Consider the following 19,097-nt stretch of genomic DNA (forward strand, 5'->3'; position numbering starts at 1 on the left):
GGGTGAAATTCGTTTTTTTTATTATTATTATTCTCTGTAATCTAGAATAGAATTGCTGGAACTTTCATGTCACAGCCAAGCATGGATGAGGATGATTGAGAGTCTACGTCATTTTAATGAATCACTGGATCAGGTGAAACATGTCCATCAGATCCCTTCGTGAAACTAAGAAGAAACCTCTTCAGGCAATTGCGCGATCAGATATTTGCATTATAAATTTTCCAATTCTTGATTACGTTAGAGTCTTTACGACATGTCTATGAATCACTGGATCAGGTGAAACATGTCCATCAAATCCCTTCGTGAAACTAAGAAGAAACCTCTTCAGGCAATTGCGCGATCTGATATTTGCATTATAAATTTTCCAATTCTTGATTACATTAGAGTCTTTACGACATGTCTCTTGTTCCTCGCTTCTTTGACAAGAGATCTAGTCCTCACCTCAAATCCGAATTCTATCACGAATCTAAAGGCCAACCAATGAAAACCAAAATTTGCCTGCGGTTCGGCCTGTACTAGGCGTGTTTTGGATTTCCTTTTTTTAAGATGGGACATTGTAGCAATTACATTCGCATTTGGTTGTTCATTATTATTGTTCCATTTGATTTACACACTTAGTTTTCATCCCTCTTTTATTCGATGTGAAAGGCGAATATTATTTGTTGTTTTATTATGAGTTTGGATTTTCATAGGCTTTTTTTATTTGTTTTGCTGTTATTTAATGCTTCTTTTTGTTTTATATAAATTCTAAATTCTAAATAAAAATGTAATTAAAAACTTTAAAAAAATGCAATCAAATTTTTAAAAAAAATGTAATCAAGCTTGACTTTATTTTTCCTAATTTATCTACTTGAATTTTTTTTTAATTTTTAAGTATATGAATGTTTCCAATGGAGCCATGTGTGTAACAAAATCATAGATACGCTCATATGCAGGTTTGAAATATATTTTGTGATACATACCCGTGTATGAAAGACCAACTACTTTGATTTGATTTTTTTTAGTTTTTAAGTACATGAATGTTTCCAATGGATCCATGTGTGTAACAAAATGATGGATATGCTCATACGCAGGTTTGAAATATATTATTTGATATGTACCCGTGTATGAGAGACCAACTACCTTAATTTGAATAATGTCAGAAGATACTGAAAAATGGAATCCTGAGATCCGATAACTGTCTTAAACCAAGATTCAATGTAATCTTATCTTCCTTGGTTTTCTAATATCATGTCATGCAAGTCTTTACAGATGTGATCTTCATTCATAGAATCGGGTGATAGACCTACATGAAACTCAGGTTTCAACAACTTCTCTTCTTTAACATGCATCCATGATTCTTGGAAGTTACCTTGATATTTTTCCTCTTCTAATTATTGTTCTTCAATGGCAAGTGATGCTTTATTTTGAAATACCTCAACATTATGAGTGGATTGAGGTGTTTTATTGTTGGGTATTCCAAATGGTTTTGCGGGTAAAGGAGTGGAAATGGATCTTTGGGGTACTTGTGCGGATGGTAATGGTTGAATTGAGGTCAATTGAGCGTGAAATGGATGTTGTGGTGGAGGTGAATAGTATGCATAACATTGAACTTGGCATTGAGCTTGGAATTGAGGATAGTGAAGAAAAGATTGAGGATACGATGGATTTCTTTTGTAAGGCCCTTGCCAACCTTGTTTCCAATATTGGTTTTGAGGTTGGGATTGAGATGGCCAAGGTTGCCAAGGCAAGGGTGTTTGCCAATTACTTTGAGATTGTTGTGCATAACTTTGAAATTGAGAAGTAAGATCTTGCATCATACCAGGTTGATGAGGTTGCCATGATCTTTTTGGAGCCCCATAACAAGATTGTTCCAATGTTTGATTTTCTCCTTGGTAAACTGTCTTTAACCCCAGTAATGATGGACAATCTTTAGTAGTATGTGATCCTGCACAAATTTCATATTTAATGTTATCAAGTGGACATTCATGCAAAGCATGTTTCTTTTTGCATTTAGGGCAAAACATAAATGAAGCAACATTCTCAACTATTTGCTTGTTTTGCATTCTTAGCATATCAATTTGTTCTTTTATATTACCAAAAATGTCTAGCAAATTGTTAAGTTCAATTTGACTTACCAATATTGATGTCGACTTACTTACTTTTTCCATAACAAGATCTTGAGAGGATCTTGCATACTTTGTTTTTCCTCTTGATGTGTTCTTACATAATTCACAAATCTCTTGAAATGACAATTGTGAAACATCTCCTTTCCCCACCAAGTTAAGAAGATCAATCCATTCATCCCTTATAGCATTTAGTAGGAGAGTTTTTAATGTCTTTGATCCTAAATTATGCAATTTATCTCTTTTGACATGATATGTAAATCTCCCCACTAAATCTTCTAAGCTTTCATCCTCTTTTTGGTTCATCTTAAAGACTTGATTTCTAAGGTCACGGTTTATACAATAATCTTTGTATTTTTCCAAGAATACTCTTTTCATATCATCCCATGTCCTTATAGAATTTGTTCCTAAAGACATGAACCATTTAAGAGCTCTATCCTTCAATGTTGCCGGAAACAAATTCAACTTTTGAATGTGTAATAAGTAGCCATAAGATCTACAAATTATTTCAAATTCAAATAGAAAAGTTTATGGGTCATCTGATCTCATACCATTGAAGATAGGAAGTATAGATGGAGAGATGTTCTTCATATGAGCATTGATATTAGTTTCTTAAATGGGAAATCGAAAAGAATATTCCTCATCTTCACCATCTCCATCCATTTCTTCTACCTACAAAACTAGGAATTCATGATATGGATTTTTTTAATTTTTTTCAATGAATGGGGGTTTTGTTTTATGAATGTTTTGTCTTTTCTAATTTCTGTTTAAATGCAAATAACCCTAATGAAAATGCTTTCTAAACGATCTTCCTAAATAGTTACATCTAAGTATACTTTCCCGGCAACAATGCCAAAAATGTAGGGCATTTTAATGGTATGCTAAATCCCTTGTCATTTTAATATGTCAACCCGAGGGTTTCGTAAACTTAGAAGCATACCAAAATATATGGAACCTCAAATGAAACTATTGTAGAAAGTTTGTTTAGGATGGAAAGAGAGAAAGGAAATTCATATTACAAATATAACTAAAGAAAACTGTAAAAGAAATCTCATGTAAGAAAATTAAATTAAATTCTAAAGTTGGAATGAATGAATTAACGCCATGGCCTTTCTAAACTATTCAAAAGAAAACTAATCTATGAACAACTATAAGAAGCAAACTATGATAATCTAGAAAGCAATAAATAGCAACTAGTGATTTAGCTATCAAGCAAGCAAACTAAGATAACTAGTAAGCAAGCAGTTTAATGACAATCAAATCAAATGTAAGAAAGTAAATCAAACTTGCAGAAAGAAAATCACACTTATAGAAAGTAAAGCACACTTGCATGAAAGGAAATAACAGAAATCAAACTATGTTACAGTGGTATGCAGATTGTGGTTGATGGGGATCCTTCCATTCCTCAATGAGCACACAAGAACAACTATCACATCTTAAGAATCGAACAATACTCATAACTCATGATTTGGAGAAAATGATATTATTCATGCTAAACGAACAATCATAAATCTGATGCTAATGAATAACTGACAACTGTTAGCCTGTTTTGAAGGATGCTTCTCCTATTTATACATGAATTAGGGATATCTACTCAATAAATGTAGATCCCTTAAATATCTACTAGATCCATACTTGTCTCAACTTATCCCTTGATCTAAAAATGAATATCCTAGATTACTTTTAAGGTATTACAGACTCATGTGTAGGATTTGCCTATATTACTTAGTGCAACGGATCGATAAGATTGCAAATAATATAGACAATGAGCAGTTAGAGGAACATAATAGACATACACACATAACACAGCAAAATAATCAAGGAGTTCACCCAAAACCACTGGGCTATGTCTCCTGGTCTAGCCTTCAGTGGTGACCTCTATATTATATCTTCAATAGCAGAGTTTTACAAAAGTGAGCTCAATTTGAGTCTCAACACAATAGATACGAAACAACAGGGGTTTACTTGAATCTCTCAAGTCTTTCCGAGTACACAAACTCTCCCTCTTGCTCTTTGTCTCTGTTTCTCTCTGTCTCAACACTGCTTGCCTCTGTCTCTGTCATTCAGTGGCTTTTAAGCCATTCGGCGTTGTCCATTCGTTTCCTCTTCTGGGCTCTCTAGCTCTCGGTCTCTGTCCATTCAAATCCCCTCTGAGCGTTAACCAATCATGGTGTAAAATCTTTAGGTATGGTGGCCACCTGTTTTGCAATGGAAGGGACCATCGGCGTGTTGAAATCCCAAAAAAATGTCGTTTCTCTATTTACACAGAGAAATACACAAAAATACTGTAAAATTCGCCAAACTGTCGTTTATTAGACTTCAAATATTATCAATTCTACCCTATAACTCCATCGGGTCTATAATATTCCTAATTAGACATGGCTAATTGGAATATTTGATTTTTCTCAATTTTTGCTTTCTATAGTTATTTATAAATAAATAAAAAGTGAGGAAGGGGGACATAACTCACTTTAGAATAAAAGTCACTTCCTAGTAGCACAACGTTGTGACTTAAAGGGGAGCCAAGGGGGCCAAAGGGTGACGCAGAGATGGAGCCCACGCAAACACATGGAGGGACTGCGCAGAAGGGAAGAAACACGTGGTAAGAGCGGAATGACGTTGGAGAAGGTGAGCCTTGAGATTGAGAGAGGCAAAGGCTGTAAAGAAGAGAGAATCCCCCTCATTTTGATCATTCAGTTATGTGCATTTGTGATAGTCGTTTTGACTTAGAGCACACTGGTTGTTTAGCTAGTCTGCAGCACTGTTTAGTGTATTGAGTGTCTCCGTTCAGAGATATCACCCTTAGCCCCAAGGGACTTCGAGTGCCTGCTCGGGCAAGGTATTTCCATTGGCATTTCAGCAGTAGTTTCATCAACATTTCAGCAACAATTTCATTAGCGTTTTGGAGGATTGTGCAGCACTCAGAGGGGGACGCAGTTCTTCTGGCAGGAGTCTGGGTTGAGGGTTTTCAGGAGGATTTGTGCTGAGAGATAAAGTAGGGGATCATCCCTTTCATATTCGAGAGTTTTGGCAGGGGTTTCAGGAAAATTTCTGGAGGATTTCATTCAATGGCAGCGCAGAGCATTGAGGGACTGCGCAGAACCCCAAGGGGGTGATTTTCAGAGGTCGGCCATTTAAAAAAAGCTTTATGGGCTTTTCTAGGTTTCTTGAGTAGAGTCTGATTCCAGAGTTTCAGCCTTTTCTAAGGAGGGGAGCAGCCCCAAATCTTCATTTTATTTCTAGCAGCAACAGTAGCACGATAGTTCTCCAGCAGCTTGGACGCAGTTCAGAGAGGGGCCATTCATTTGATATTCTGAGTGTATTTCTTCACTTGCCTTGTGCAAGTCGAGGTGCCACCTTTCTGAGCACCTCCTGTACTCATTCTATTACTTAGTGTAATAAAATGGCTTAGCATTTCTCTTTGCATTTCTTGAGTATCTGTTATGGTTATATTGTTATATGCTGCTCCATTGTTATTTTTATCTCTTTGAGCATTCTCGACCATTATACCGCTTGTATGTTTTCTCCTATACTCTTAGACAGAGTCTGGAAAGGGCCAGGTAGCCTCCGGATCTCATCCTCTTTTCAGAGGTGACATATCTGGTAAATGCCCTCCCAATCCATCTCTGGTTGGAGTTTGCTTGTGTTTGAGGAATATTCCTAATTAGGGATATTACAATGGTATCAGAGCATAGATCTGGCTCAGCGTATGGAGCTAGCAATCTACGACACTGGGGGGAAAACCCTACATCTGTTACAGAGGTCGGAGATATAGAGACACTGGGCGTAGGTTGGAGAACACTTACGGAGAGGGAGACTGTGTTCCGGTGGTGGACACAAAACAGAAGGAGCCTGTGGTGGACACAGAGCAGAAGGATCCGATGGCAGATTATGATGGGAAGAGATTTGTGGATATGCTCCTCAAATTAGTGCAGGATTTGTCGAGGCGGATTGTGGTGATAAGGCAGAGATTCAAGGCAGTAGAGGCCAGACAGCATGAGAGCCCACGGGTTTTCCAGGTTGGTGAGGGATCAGGCGCATCCCACCATTTGCCAGAGAAGCGTGATACTGCGCAGCAAGTGGCCTCACATGCCCCTACACGCTCTACCATGCCCACCTTCTTAGGAGCCGACATGGGGCCCGTAGCTTAGCAAGAGGCAGAGCCCGGACATATGGGCGATTATTTTGCAGAGTACCAGGCATATGCGCAGGAGTTCAAGGAAGCCCTCTCATTCAAAGATTTTGTTCAACTCCAGCAAGATAATAGACCCTGCGACCATCACAGAGGGTACCAACATTACCATGATGGTGACACCCACCGTGCAGCAAGTAGATTCCACTTGCCTACGTTTGATGGTTCATCAAATAGTTCAGAAAAGTCTTGCGTGGAGAAGCTAGATATTTATTTCCAGCTTAACCAGATGTTGGAGACAGAGGCCATCACGGTGGCAACATTGCATTTGGATGGTGAGGCCCAGGATTGGTGGTTTCATGGGATGGTTACACTTGGGCACTCCACAGTGACGACATATGTTGAGTTTACTAGGAGATTGACGAAGCGATTTGATCAGAGGGATCCAGAGCAAAATTTTGTTGAGCTAACGAGGCTCAAACAAACAGGGAGCCCAAAGACCTACATTGCGGATTTCTTGAGGGTCTCCGTGATGATGCCAGACCTATCCACAGCGCGGAGGGTCTATATGTATGTTGAGGGGTTAGCAGAGCCACTTCGGGGTTTAGTTCGATCCACTAGACCAGCCACACTCCAGGACGCTATCAGCAGGACCCGGGACTTACAGGATGTCTTACCCAGGACCCGGACACCTTACCCCCAGAGACAGACTTTTCCGTCTAAGGGGAAGGATGTGAGGATTCCACCCCCAAAAGGGAATCTAGGATGAGTACAGCTTGATGACGATGCCAGGAGGGAGCTAAAGAAGAAGCGGTTGTGCTTCACCTGTTAGGAGCCATGGGCACCAGGACATAGATGTGCTGCTGGCAAAGCACACTTTATTGAGGTCTTCTCCGAGAGCAGTGGAGAAGAGGATGATGAGGATGATGTGGAGGCAGGAGATAGCCATGCCATACAGGGACCTTTGCCACCTCCACCGCCAACAGCAAGTGGTGCATCTTTTGCACCCACTGGAGGGGCCCTTGCAGCATTGCGAGGAGTTCCCAAGTATCTGATGCTACGTGTACGGGGGATAGTACGTGGCCAGCGAGTATTAGTTTTGGTTGACAGTGGGGCAACCCACAACTTCATCGATGCACAGATGGTTGAGAGGAAAGGTATACAGACAGAGAGCTTCAATGGGTTTTCAATCTTGGTCCCAGGAGATTAGACCATGATGTGTGCTCGTTATGTTCCAGAGCTTTCAGTGACGATGGGCACCTACACATTGACTGACCACTTTTTTGTGGTCGATATTCCGGACACCAACATGATACTGGGTGTTCAGTGGCTTATCACTGTAGGGAAGCTCACGATGGATTGGAAGACCCTAGAGATGGAGTGGGATGATGAGAAGACAGGGAGGCATGAGAAGATACAGGGACAGCAGACATATCCGCCTCAGACTGTTTCGGCACATCGGATGGAGGCAGTCTTCTGAAAGGGAGACATAGAGTGGGCAGTGGAACTGCGTGCATCAGAGGCAGGGACTACAGGGCAGACGGTACATCCAGAGATACAGTCCATCCTTGACAGGTATGCCATAGTGTTTGGGGAGATTCCACCCGAACAACCACCGGATCGGGGGTTTGAGCACACCATCGAGCTTGAGCAGGGCATATAGGCAGTGATTACCACCCCCTATAGGCACCCTAAGGCATATCGGGATGGGATTGAGTAGGCTATCTAGGAGTTGTTGGCTCTTGGGCACATTTGACCGAGCACAAGTCCTTTTGCTTCTTCTGTGGTGTTGGTGAAGAAGAAGGACGGTACATTGAGGATGTTCATTGACTACAGGGCCCTGAATAAGAAGACCCTGAAGAACAGGTACCCCATAACCAGGATCGATGATTTGATGGATGAGTTGAGAGGAGCATGGTTCTTCTCAAAGATTGATTTGAGATCTAGGTACCAACAGTTTCACGTGAGGGAACAGGACATTCCCAAGACCGCCTTCAAGTGTCACTATGGGCACTTTGAGTTCTTGGTGATGCCCTTTGGGCTAACCAACGCCCCTGCTACATTTCATTCCTGCATGAATCACATCCTCCACAGTCACTTGAGGAAGTTTTTGTTGGTATTCTTTGATGATATTCTCATTTACAGTAGGACTTGGGAGGAGCATCTTCAGCACATTGAGACAGTATTGCATATCTTATAGGAGCAGCAATTCTATGCCAAACTCTCCAAGTCCGAGTTTGGGTTGACGAAGATGTTGTATCTGGGACACATCATAGGGGTGGATGGAGTGTGAGTCCATGAGGAGAATATCAAGGCCATCAGAGAATGGCCGGAGCCGAGAAACGTGACAGAACTCCAAGGATTCATTGGCATTTGTACTTACTACCAGAAGTTCGTCAAGAGTTTCTCCCAGCTTGCTGCACCCCTGACAGATTTGACGAGGAAATGGGCTTTCAGTTGGTCGGATACAGCGCAGCAAGCCTTTGACAGGCTCAAGGAGGTTATGAGCAGCTACCCAGTTCTTCCATTGCCAGATTTCACGCAGCCATTCATTTTGGAGTGTGATGCGTCGGGAGAGGGGATCGGCGCAGTATTGATGCAGGTAGGTCACCCTATAGCCTATGAGAGCCGGAAGCTCCTTCCGCATGAGAGGTTGTATCCTATATACGACAAGGAGATGCTAGCCATCATGCATGCATTGGCCAAGTTCTAGCAGTATTTGGTAGGTAACAAGTTTAGGGTGAGGACTAATCACAATAGCCTCAGATTCTTTTTGGAGTAGAAGCAACTACAGGAGAGGCAGCAGAAGTGGATCAGTAAGATCCAAGCATATGACTTTGACATTAAGTATGTCAAGGGTAAGAATAACGTGGTAGCAGATGCCCTTTCACGTAGACCAGCCACATTGTCTCTTATGAGCTTGGATACAGACTGCAGGGCTCGACTCTTAGTAGAGTACTCCAAGGACAGGTTTGCATGTGAGGTTCTGGATGGGAAAGTGGCAGATGACAGGTACAGGGTGGTCGATGAGATCATCTACTACAAGGATCGGATCTTCTTGACTGAGGGGTCTCAGCTCAAGAATAAGATATTATAGGCATCACATGATTCACCATTGGCAGGCCATCAGGGGTTTACCAAAACCTACAGGGCCATTAGAGAGAGGTTCTCATGGAAGGGCCTCAAGGAGGATGTACTCCAGCATATCAGGGAGTGTGATGTTTTCCAGAGGAACAAGGGAGAGATGAGCCATCCCGCGGGATTATTGCTGTGTCTTCCCATTCCGGAGGGGGAGTGGGAGAGTATTTCGATGGACTTCATCACAGGGTTGCCCATGGTACAGGGCAAGGATTTTGTCTTTGTCGTCGTTGATTGACTAACGAAGTACGCACATTTTTTGGCCATATCCGCACACTATACAGCAGCACAGGTGGCCGAGCTGTTCTTCAGAGAGATCTTTAGGCTACATGGTCTTCCTAAGACCATCGTTAGTGATAGGGACAACCATTTCATGGGTCGGTTTTGGCAGGAGCTTTTCCGGTTGGTGGGGACGGAGTTGACACCGAGTACTAGTTATCACCCACAGACGGACGAACAGACAGAGATAGTTAACAAGTGGCTGGAGGGCTACTTGCGTAACTATTTCAGTGGGCAGCAGCGATCATGGCTGAAGTGGTTGCATCTGGGGGAGTACTGCTACAACACTTCTCATCACATGTCCATTGGTATGTCACCATTCTATGCCTTTTATGGGTATCATCCTTTATCTTTTGCTGACGTGATGTTTGGTGATAGCAAGGCTCCTAGAGCCAAGATTTGAATCCAAGAGAGTCAGGATATCCTCCAAGCTCTCAAGGATAACATGGCTACAGCACAAAACCAGCAGAATCTGTATGCCGACAGGGGTCGGGTGGAGAGACAGTTTGAGGTAGGGGACGTGGTCTACCTACGATTACAGCCATACTGACAGTCATCACTGAAACAGAAGGGAGCTGAGAAGATCAAGCCCCACTTTTATGGGCCATACAGGGTGATATGCCGGGTTGGACAAGTTGCATATGAGTTGGAGCTGCCCCAAGGCAGCAAGATTCATAACATTTTTCATGTATCATGCCTGAAGAAGGCATTAGGGTAGCAGGTAACAGTGACAGATGAGCTACCACCCATGGATGATGAGGGGCATTTGTTGTTGCTGCCGGAGGCTATCATTAATACCAGAGAGAGGTAGCTGTGGAGCAGGACGATCCGGGAATTCTTGGTGAGGTGGAAGAATTTTCCGGATGAGGATGCCACTTGGGAGAGTGAAAAAATCTTGCAGCATCCATCACTTTAGTTGCTTGAGGACAAGCAACATTTTGCCGGGGGAGACTGTAATATTCCTAATTAGCCATGGCTAATTGGAATATTCAATTTTGCTCAATTTTTGCTTTCTATAGTTATGTATAAATAAATAAATAAAAGTGAGGAAGGGGGACATAACTCACTTCATAATAAAAGTCACTTCCTAGTAGCACAACGTTGTGACTTAAAGGGGAGCCAAGGGGGCCAAAGGGCGACACAGAGATGGAGCCCACACAAACACATGGAGGGACTGTGCAGAAGGGAAGAAACACGTGGCAAGAGGGGAATGACGTTGGAGAATGTGAGCCTTGGGATTAAGAGAGGCAAAGGCTATAAAGAAGAGAGAAGCCCCCTCATTTTGATCATTCAGTTATGTGCATTTGTGATAGTCGTTTCAACTTAGAGCACACTAGCTATTTAGCTAGTCTACAGCACTGTTTAGTGCATTGAGTGTCTTCGTTCGGAGATCTCACCCTTAGCCCTGGGGGACTTCGAGAGCCTGCTCGGGCAAGGTATTTCCATTGGCATTTCAACAGTAGTTTCATCGGCATTTCAGCAGCAGTTTCATCAGTGTTTTGGAGAACTACGCAGCACTGAGAGGGGGACGCAATTCTTCTGGCAGGAGTCTGGGTTGAGGGTTGCAGGAGGATTTGTGCTGAGAGATAGAGCAGGGGATCATCCCTTACATGTTGGAGAGTTTTGGCAGGAGACCATTATACCACTTGTGTGTTTTCTCCTAAACTCGTAGACAAAGTCTGGAAAGGGCCAGGTAGCCTCCGAATCTCGTCCTCTTTTCAGAGGCGACATATCTGGTAAATGCCCTCCCAGTCCATCTTTGGTTGGAGTTTGCTTGTGTTTGAGGAATATTCTTGATTAGGGATATTACAAGGTCCGCCTTTATATCGCTATCGCACGTCCACCATTGATCTATATGATCATTGATCCAACGGTTGCTATTCATTTCGGGCGGCTTATGCGTACAGAGATTACCTGCCCGAAAAGGTGGTTTTCTCAAGCCACGTGTCGGTCAATGGATTACCACTTACTGCCTAAGGCCCACCCGAAATCCCGCTCATTACAGAACTCAAAATATATATCACCGCATGTATAAACCCTTTGAGGTCCATTTTATCGCTCCGTTCGCATTTCCTTTGTTTTTCGTTTATTTAATGAAAATGTGAAATACAAAGAAAAACCCTTTTATCGAAACTCAAAATATATTAAATTTCATTCATAACCCCGTCGGGTTCGGCTATTGCAAGTCGCATTTGTATCGGCCCCGCTCCTTTGTATTGCTCCGATGCGATATTGCGATGCGATATGTCGCAATCGCATATCGCATAGTCCCCGAGCCTTTGGTAAGCGCTCCCTTGTATTTTGTCGATGCGATATTGCGAGTTAACTTGGGCCGTCGATCTGCGCGCTTGATCGACGGTCCTCGTTGACCCATGCTGGTCGTTGTCGCAACTTTCATATGGTAGCCCCCAATAGCCTTCGCTTTCCATCTCCGATTGTGATATGTCGATCGGATCTAGACCGTTGATCGGCCAGATCCGACGGCTCCTGTGCATCATTGTTCAAGCCTCCGTTTAACTCTGTTTTCGCCATTTCTTCTTGTTTTTCCTTTGCGATAGTTTTTCCCACCATTTGCAAAGGTTTTTCTCATGCGATAGTTTTTTTAAGTATTGAAGACTTAGAGGGTTTTAGGATCCATTTTGGATCACGCCTTCCCACTGAAAAATCTTTTGGACCACCACAAGTTGGTTTTTAAGCATCGATCAAGTGAGGATACAGCTTCCTCACTTTCCCAGTCTCTATCCATCGTGCACTGCTTGGTTTTGAACCTTTGAGTCTGATTCTCATGTACTCAACATTCCCTCTGCGCGTAGTTCTCACCTTCCTATCCAAAACTGTATCTTCCTGCAACTCATTGAGATATTCAGGCAACAGATCATCAATAAAAGGCAACTGACTTTGCTCTTTGGGATCTTCAATCAATGAAGGTTCATATAGCCTCAAGTTCTCTGCATTAACAATTGAATAGATATGAATATAAGCTGGAAAATCAAGGCGAAAAGTGTTTTCACCAATTTTCTCAAGTATCTTGAAAGGTGCATACCTTATTGGCTTCAGCTTCTTACCTTCACCTTGCATTATGTCTTTGCTGATGGACAGCCAAACTTGATCACCAACTTGGAAGCTATGCTCAATTCGATGCTTTTCATGCCTTGCCTTGTACTTGGCATGGCTTCTTTCTAGTTTTTCATGTACTGCCTGGTGAATTTATTGGATCTGTTCAATGAACTTGGTTGCTTTATCCACATCAATGTGTCCATCAACTACTATGTCCTTACCAGAGACAAAATCCAAGGGATACTTTGGTGTAAAACCAAAACAAGTCTCAAAATGAGATCTCTGAGTAGAAGAGTGCTTAGCACAATTGTAAGCATGTTGCACATAACACAAATGTTCATCCCAAAGCTTGGGATGCTTGCTGCAATAGCCCCTGAGCAACTGGATCACTATCATGTTGACCACCTCTGTTTGGCCATCTGTTTGTGGATGAAATGTTGTGCTCTTCTTCAATTTGGTGTCCATCAATTCCCATAGACTTGACCAAAACTTCCCAACAAATCGGGAATCTCGATCAAATACAATGGAAGTGGGTAACCCAAAATGAACCCATACATGTTGAAAGAACAACTTCGTTGTTTGTTCAGTTGTAATATACTTGTTACAAGGTATTAAAATACACATTTTGCTGAACCTGTCCACAATAACATACAAATAATCATGACCTTCTCTAGATTTTGGCAATCCCCCAACAAAGTCCATGGAAACACTTTCCCAAGGACAAGAAGGAACTGTAAGTGGAGTGTACAAACCTAATTTTTTATTACTGGGCTTGCTTTTAGCACACATAGTACACCCTTTAATATATCTAGAAATTGTTTCATGCATTCTTGGCCAATAACAGAACCTTTGCGATTGTGCAACTGTTTTGCTTACACCAAAATGACTTTGATATAAGAGAAGTATGTGCTTCTCAGATTATGTTAACTTTTTTAGTTTGTGAAATGCATAACTTTCCCAAATGATACAAGAGTTGGTCCTTAACATAATCATTCAATTCTTCTACTTATTTGCCATGACTTAAAGTTGCATATACATCTTTAAAATCTACATCTTGAGCATATTGTTCAATGTAGCTTTCATGCATTATTGAGTTATGCTTAAGTATGGTAGATGCATTTATGATTGGTCTGGTTAACATATCTACAACCTTATTGTGTATGTCCTTCTTATATATGATGACAAGATGAAATTGCTGTAGAAAACCCATCCACCTATAGTGTCTTGATTGCTACAATTTCGTTTGTGAGTGCAAATATTGAAGTGGTCGATGATCTGTATGTATAATTGTTTCTTTTCCCATTAGGTAATGTTTCCACTTTTTCACTCTGTACTAAAGCATAAAATTCTTTATCATATGTGGGATAATTAACTACTGCAGACTTAAATGTCTCAGAATGATAGCATATGGGTTTACCATGTTGCATCAACACTGCTCCCATGGCATAGTCACTGACATTTGTTTCAATCTTAAATGGTCGTTGAAGATCTGGTAATGCTAGTACTGGTGTTGTACTAATTTTTTCTTTAAGGTGTCGAAGGTTTTCTGCTATTTGTCTCTCCACTGAAACACCTTGTTCAATCATGTTAAAGCATGTAAGGGATCCGCAATCAAGGAAAAGTTCGCAATAAACTTTCTCCAATATTGTGTTGCTCCTTAGAAACCCCTAACTTCTGTAGCGGATTTTGGTTTAGGCCAATTCACAATGACTTCAACCTTAGAAGGATCTATCTTCAATTCACCACCTCCTACAACATGACCCAAATAATTTAAAGATGTTTTTCCGAATTCACATTTTGACAACTTCACATAGAGATTTTCTCTTTTCAAAACATCTAAAGTCTGTTTTACATGCTTCAAATGTTCTTCCCATGTTTTACTGAAAACAAGAATGTCATCTAAATATACAATTACAAAATCATTAATAAAAGGTCTGAGTACATCATTCATAACTCTCATGAAAGTGGCAGGAGAATTAGTTAAGCCAAAAGGCATAACCAACCATTCATACAGCCCTTGCTTTGTTTTGAAAGCAGTCTTCCATGCATCTTGTTCTACAACTCTGACCCGATGATAGCCACTACGCATGTCCAATTTGGAAAAGTAAACTACTTCTTTCAGCTGATCTAATAGATCATCAATGTGAGGAAGAGGATAATGATTCTTGACCGTTATTTTATTCAGAGCTCTATAATCAATGCACATCCTCCACAAACCATCTTTCTTTCTCACCAACACGATTGTAGATCCACATGGTGATGTGCTTGGTCTTATGAACCCTTTATCGAGCAGCTCCTATACCTGCTTCTTGATCTCTGCATTCTCTAAAGCGGATAACATGTACATTCCGATGTTAGGCAATGGAGCATTTTGTTGCAAATGAATATCATATAATATTTCCCTTTTGGGTGGTAGACCTTTAAGTTCTTGAAATAGGATATCATATTCTGAAACAACTTTAACTAAATCAGCTTTTTGTTTAGCATCACAGCCTTCAAATACATTGGTTTTATCAGGGTTCTTTTCCTTTGCAACCATCAGTAAAAATTGCTTGCATGAATTTACAATTCTTTTCATCTGCCCTGAGTTTATGAGAGAGTAGTTATTTTTGAGTTTATGAGCTCTTACAATATATTCTATTCCATCTTTACTGAGTTGATACTTATTTTCAGTTTTATAAAATATGGCTTTTCTATCATACAAGTAAGGACTTCCTAAAACAATACCACATATATCCAAGGGAACTATATCTAACTCAACCTCATCTACAAATGTTGACCCAATAGCAAACCTAAGTTTGCATTGTCTTGTCACTTGTAGATTCGCTTTATCACATCCCCAACCTAATGGATATGGCTTCTTGTGAGGTGTTGTTAGTAATCCCAACTTCTTTACAATTGTTTCAGAAATCAAGTTTACTTGTGATCCGCTATCAAATAAAGTATCAATCTTTTGGTACTTGGAAATAACTCTAATATGAAAAAGCTCGTGTCTTTTCCTCTCATTATCTTCATTATCAATAGATTGTGCAGGATTTACTTGTAGAGGCTTCAGAATTTTTACCTTTTATACTTGTGGTTGCGACTGTTGTTTCATCACCTGAGTCTGACCCCAAGTCTTTCTGAATAGCTGCAGCAGCCTTCTTCTTCTTACCACCGAACTTTTTGGGTTTCAGCTCCGGATGCAAAGACCAGTGGTGTTCATCATCGTGTCCATCCTTCTTGTAGTGAGTGCATGAAGGTTTGTCCTTCTGTACGGTGTTTGTCTTCCTCCCTTTCCATTTCAGCTTCTTCTTTTCCTTGTTCTTTCTTGTAGAGGGTTTTGATGATCCCCCAATCTCTGGGTTCACATTCTTGCCTCTAGCTTCTAGATGTGTAGCCTAAACTGATACATCATCTGGGCTAGTGGGATTAAACATGTGAATGGTGTGCTTCAAATAGCTATGCAAACCACATATATACTTCAACAAAGTTTCAAGTGAGTCTAGAGAAATGCCTAGAGTTAAAGCTCTTTTTCTAAATTTCTGGGTATAACTTTGTACACTTTGGCCCTTTAATCGCCGAAGAGTTTGCCAACTCATCATTGCTTGCTACATATAAGCTAGAGGATAGAACTGTTTTTTAATGGCAGAAACAAATTCATTCCAGGTAGAAAGAATTTTACCATGCTTCTTCAAATCAGCGTGTCATGCCTTCCCACCACACTAGTGCAGTTCCACCAAGGTGAAGGCTAGCCAACTGAATCTTTCTCCTTTCTGAATCAATGTTCTGCACCCTGCAATATACATCAATCTATCTAATCCAATTATCTAGCTTTTCTGCATTTAATTCTCCATCATCGATTGGCAAATCAAATTTTACATCTAATTTAATCAAAGATGTTTTCTTCTTTTTCTTTTCAAGGCTAGATGGAGGTGATGGTGGAGGAGATGATGGAGGAGGCTCTTCCCCTTTCCCTTTGCCTTCTAGATGGGCAACTAGAAGAGGTTCCTTTGCTCCTTTGCCTTGTTTGGGTGTTGAGATGCTTTCACCACGACCCTTCTTAAATTCTCGATACATTTCTTCCACCATGGCTCGCATGGACATAAAACTGTCCATGAACTGAGATTCTGATTCCAATGGAATTTCTTCTGCCATTCTCCTCCGAGGATATACTTTTCCAATCTCTGGATTAGTCTCAACAAGTTTTCCTTCTCCTAGTTTGAGCTTTGACCTAGTTAGCATTCAAAAATCCAACACAAGCTTGTCTAACCTTAGCAAACCTAAATCTCTGATACCACTTGATCTGAAAATGAAGATCTTATATTATTTTTAAGGTATTACAAACTCATGTGCAGGATTTGCCTATATTACTTAATGCAATGGATCGATAAGATTGCGAATAATATAGACAATGAGCAGTTAGAGGAACATAATAGACACACACACATAACACAACAAAATAATCAAGGAGTTCACCCAAAACTCCTAGGTTACGTCTCCTAGTCCAGCCTTCAGTGGTGACCTCTCTATTATGTCTTCAAGAGTAGAGTTTTACAAAAGTGAGCTCAATTTGAGTCTCAACACGACAGATACGAAACAGTAGGGGTTTACTTGAATCTCTCAAGTCTCTCTGAGTACACAGACTCTCCCTCTCGCTCTCTATCTCTGTTTCTCTCTGTCTCAGCATTGCTTACCTCTATCTCTATCATTCAATGGCTTTTAAGCCATTCGGCGTTGTCTGTTCATTTCCTCCTCTGGGCTCTCTGGTTCCTGGTCTCTATCCGCTCAAATCCCCTCTGAGCGTTAACCAATCATGGTGTAACGTCTTCCGGTATGGTGGCCACCTATTTTGCAACGGAAGGGACTATCGGCGCGTTGAAATTCCAAAAAAGTGTCGTTTATCGGACTTCAAATATTATCAATTCTGCCCTATAACTCCATCGGGTCCATCTTTATATCGCTATCGCATGTCCACTGTTGATCTATATGATCGTTGATCCAATGGTTGCTATTCATTTCAGGTAGCTTATGCGTACGGAGATTATCCACCCGAAAAGGCAGTTTTCTCAAGCCACATGTCGGTCAGTGGATGGGATCAGGCGGAGCCCATCCAATACCACATACCGCCTAAAGCCCGCCCGAAATCCCGCTCATTACGGAACTCAAAATATATATCGCTGCATGTATAAACCCTTGCGGGTCCGTTTTATCGCTCCGTTCGCATTTCCTTTGTTTTTCGTTTATTTAACAAAAATGCGAAATACATAGAAAAAACCCTTTTATCGGAACTCAAAATATATTAAATTTCATTCATAACCCCGTCGGGTCCAGCTATCGCAAGTCGCATTTGTATCGGCCCCGCTCCTTTGTATTGCTCTGATGCGATATTGCGATGTGATATGTCGCAATCGCATATCACATAGTCCCCAAGCCTTTGGTAAGCACTCCCTTGTATTTTGCCGATGCGATATTGCGAGTTAACCTGGGTCTTCGATCTGTGCGCTTGATCAACAGTCCTCGTTGACTCGCGTTGGTCGCTGTCGCAACTTTCATATGGTAGCCCTCGATAGCCTCCGCTTGCCATCTTCGATTGCGATATGCCGATCAGATTTGAACCGTTGATCGGCCAGATCCAACGGCTCCTGTGCATCATTGTTCAAACCTTCGTTTAACTCTATTTTCGCCATTTCTTCTTGTTTTCCTTTGCGATAGTGTTTTCCGCCATTTGCAAAGGTTTTTCTCATGCGATAGTTTTTTTCAAGTATTGAAGACTTAGAGGGTTTTATGATCCATTTTGGATCATCCCTAAATACTAGATACAAATCCCATGACTCATAAAGATCTCCATGATATTTCTCCTTGGAATATAGTCACCTCTTGAGTTGAAATTCGAATTTGATCTTGGGAGGCCACATAAGGGTGCCTTGGAAGCTTCCCAATGATTTATACATGTCACAAAACTCACAATATATATATATATATATGAAACCATGTTAATTTCCTAGTTTTTAATCATAAATTCACTTTAAATACATAAAATAAATAACTTTGGAAAACAAGGATCCTAAACCCATATAATCATGAAGATGGTTACTTCATGTAGGGTTTTAGGCTAGATAGTTAAGAAATGAGGGCTAAATGGTTTATGAAAGGATGGAAATGTGGATGAATATGGAAGACAATTTTGAGACTCAACACACATCTCTAAATATGTACAATTATTTGCAATATATAGAAGTTCAAAATATAAATTAAAAAAGAAATAGATATATTATATCATGCCAAATATTATAATAATACCCATATTTCTTATCAATTTATCCTTAACCACATCTAGAAAACACATGTTCTCCATGGTTACCCATAGAAATCATTAGTCTTCCTAAATAGGTCAAATATCCATA

Source organism: Pinus tabuliformis, chromosome 6 (genome assembly GCF_031772625.1).
Source record: "Pinus tabuliformis cultivar Carrire ecotype Pingquan chromosome 6, CPIR1, whole genome shotgun sequence".
Classification (NCBI taxonomy): Eukaryota; Viridiplantae; Streptophyta; class Pinopsida; order Pinales; family Pinaceae; genus Pinus; species Pinus tabuliformis.